This window comes from Myotis brandtii, unplaced genomic scaffold (genome assembly GCF_000412655.1).
Source record: "Myotis brandtii unplaced genomic scaffold, ASM41265v1 scaffold334, whole genome shotgun sequence".
Classification (NCBI taxonomy): domain Eukaryota; kingdom Metazoa; phylum Chordata; class Mammalia; order Chiroptera; family Vespertilionidae; genus Myotis; species Myotis brandtii.
Genome location: NW_005362885.1, coordinates 690,735 through 693,821, shown reverse-complemented (window position 1 = coordinate 693,821; position 3,087 = coordinate 690,735). Strand labels below are relative to the sequence as shown.

General features: G+C 50.0%; 2 long non-coding RNA genes across 4 annotated transcripts in view; both read left to right on the top strand.

The window, feature by feature from the left end:
* The window catches only part of LOC102259222, a 3,436-nt gene extending 1,461 nt beyond the window's left edge, over positions 1–1,975 (top strand). Inside the window, exons 1-2 of one of the 3 annotated variants that reach the window (XR_001363089.1) lie at positions 1,173–1,457; positions 1,536–1,975. This is a non-coding gene — a long non-coding RNA (uncharacterized LOC102259222). Of the gene's footprint in view, positions 1–1,172; positions 1,458–1,535 lie in introns of those variants that run through there. The other 2 variants (XR_001363091.1, XR_001363090.1) reach the window with 2 other exon arrangements.
* Positions 1–3,087, top strand: part of LOC102259023 — a 22,939-nt gene that overhangs the window by 12,035 nt on the left and 7,817 nt on the right. The window lies entirely within an intron of this gene.

Here is a 3,087-nt window from a genome sequence, read left to right as displayed (position 1 = left end):
CGCGTGGAGTACAGTTCCCCTCGGTTCCTCTTCCCTCTCAGGAATGTCCCTAGGGGTCTTGCCTTTGAAAGTACAGCAAGAACTCTCCATTTTACAACGTTTTCTGACCTCTTCGTGCCCTTGGATCGTCTTCTCTCTTTCTTTATCCCCCCCCCTTTTTTTAAAAATATATTTTATTGATTTTTTTTACAGAGAGGAAGGGAGAGGGATAGAGAGTTAGAAACATCGATGAGAGAGAAACATCGATCAGCTGCCTCCTGCACACTCCCTATTGGGGATGTGCCAAGGTACATGCCCTTGACCGGAATCGAACCCGGGACCCTTCAGTCCGCAGGCCGACGCTCTATCCACTGAGCCAAACCAGCCAGGGCCATCTTCTCTCTTTCTTATCAATCGGTGTTGCCTCAGCCTTTTGCAAGTTGCAAAGAGTTCCCGTTTCTGGCCTCTGGCTTTGCCTGTGACGGTTCAGCCAGACAAAGATGCCTGGCTTTGGGCTCTGTCCTTCCTGGATTTGGGGTTCAGGTGTGTAGGAGGTCTTCCCAACCCGGAGGCCCAAGAGCAAATGTCCTCCGGGCCCCAGTACTCAAGTGGTTTGTTTCATTTATTTATCTGTTTATTCTGCACCTAAGTTTGGGTCACAGAGACATGTTTCCGGGAAAGGCAGGTGAGACTCCAGCCTGAACAGAGGTCTGGCTGGCAGTCTGAACTCACCCCTCCCTTGGGCAACGCGGCCATGTGTCCAGGCCCTGAACCACGACCCTGGGGAGTGTGTGTGTGTGTGTGTGTGTGTTGGGGGGAGGGGTCCTTTCCCACACCGCTGCCCAGCCGCAGGGCCCTGGGTGCGCACGTCTCAGCCCCCCTTCTCGGGGTCCTTATCTGTGAGTTGGGGTCGACAATACCGCCTGACTGGTCGGGCTGAATAAGGATTGCCTGTGAAAACACATGTGCCCTTGCCCTAACCGGTTTGGCTCAGTGGATAGAGCGTCGGCCTGCGGACTGAAGGGTCCCAGGTTCAATTCTGGTCAAGGGCATGTGCCTTGGTTGCGGGCACATTCCCAGTGGGGGGGTGTGCAAGAGGCAGCTGATTGATGTTTCTCTCTCATCAATGTTTCTAACTCTCTATCCCTCTCCCTTCCTCTCTGTAAAAGATCAATAAAGCATATTTAAAAAAAAAAAGAAAACACACGTGCCCGGTACTTAGCAAGCACTGCAGTGATGCTGTTCATTGAACTTGAGAGGATTACAGACGGAATAGACTGAGAAGAGGGAGGTGAACTGGAACTCTGCACTCTGTGGGTTGGGGCAGGCAGGCTCCCTTCCGACTCTGGTTCCAGAAGGAAGCCTGGCAGACGGGCACCCTGGGAGGGAAAAGGGAGACCCAGAGGAAACATTCACCAGGTCGCCCACGCCACCGCCACCGCCGCCACCGTGGCCTAGGAATGCTGAGCCCTGCCCAGGTGAGCAGGGCGCCCACCCAGCTGTTAAGGGCAGAGACTGCCATTGTCCCCAATATCCATTCTTCCTTTCTTTCTTAGTGATTTCACCACTACCTTGCCTGGGCAGGTCGCCTGAAAAACTACACATCCCAGCTTCCCTTGCAGCTGTGTGTGCGCCAAGTTCTGGCCGATGGGATGTCAGTGGTAGATGCACCTCCCAACTCCTCCTTCCGGAGTCCCCTGTGGAGGAGCCAGCCCTGGACCACCTCTACCTGAGAGAAGACCCATCCTCTGTCTTATTTCAGACACTTTTATTGGAAGGTTTTCTGACACTGTCCGTGGGGCTTGATCCTCCCTAACACAGTGTCTCGCTCTCAGATTGCAACAGGGAAAGAAGGCCCGCCAGACGTTTGAGGAAAGCTTCCGCCTAGAAGTGGACAGACCAGAGCAAATGGAGAGAAGGAACCGGGATGGGAGAGCCAATGCAGAGAGCAGGAGAAAGGCTTTGAAGAATCTATAATTAAAGTGAGAAAAATGCACGTATGAAGAACATTGTGTGTGTGTGTGTGTGTGTGGAAAGGAATCAGGGAGAGTAAACATGAACTCAGAAAGGGAAGAAATGAGAGCCCGATGTGTGTTTCCAAACCATCCAGCAACTCTCCAGGTCTCAGCAGACACTGACCAGTGTCCTACAATTTAACTGAAACAAATTTGTAGGCCCTGGCGGGGTAGCTCAGTGGGTTAGAGCGTCACCCCAATACTCCAAGGTTGTGGGGTTCGCCTCTGGTCAGGACACATACTAGAATCAACCAACAAATGCATAACTAAATGTAACAACAATTTGCTGTTTTTCTCTCACAAATCAATAACAATTTTTTTTTAAACAAAAATGAATTAAGGAGCCCAGCTGGCATGGCTCAGTGATTGAGTGTCAACCTATGAACCAGGAGGTCATGGTTCAATTCCCAGTCAGGGCACATGCCCGGGTTGCGGGCTCAATCCTCAGTGGGGGACAGGCAGGAGGAAGCCGATCAATATTCTCTCTCATCATTGATGTTTCTATCCCTCTCCCTTACTCTTTGAAATCAAGAAAAATATATCTAAAAAAAACCACACAAACAAACAAAAAAACTCCCAAGTAGATGGACATGAGCCTCTGGGATGAAAAAGACAACTGTGTGTGTAGATCCCTGGGTAGAAAGGTCCACATCGAGGTGTATTGTGACACTTGGCAACACTGAGGATAAAGATAAGATCCTAAACGCTTTCTCAGAGAACAAATATATCCCATACAAATCGTTATGAATTAGTACGGCTTTAGAGTTTTCAACTGCCGCCTTGGCAGCTGAAGGAAAAAAACAAAAAAACTATGACTTCAAATACCTTGAAGGAAAAGTATTTCCAACCTAGAATTCTATACCCTACCAAACTATCAGAGTGAGAGTAAACACACTTCAGATATGGACCCTTCCCAGGAAGCTACTAGAGGGCTGACTTCAGTAAAACGAGAGAGCAGACCAAGGAGGGGGTCAGCACAGATTCCAGGAAACGGACTCCAGCACAGGGGAAAGGCAGAGTCAGCAGGATGACTAGAGAAAGCACAAGATGACAGCTATGCATGGGCTCGAAGCAATCAGTCTGGATTGGAGCA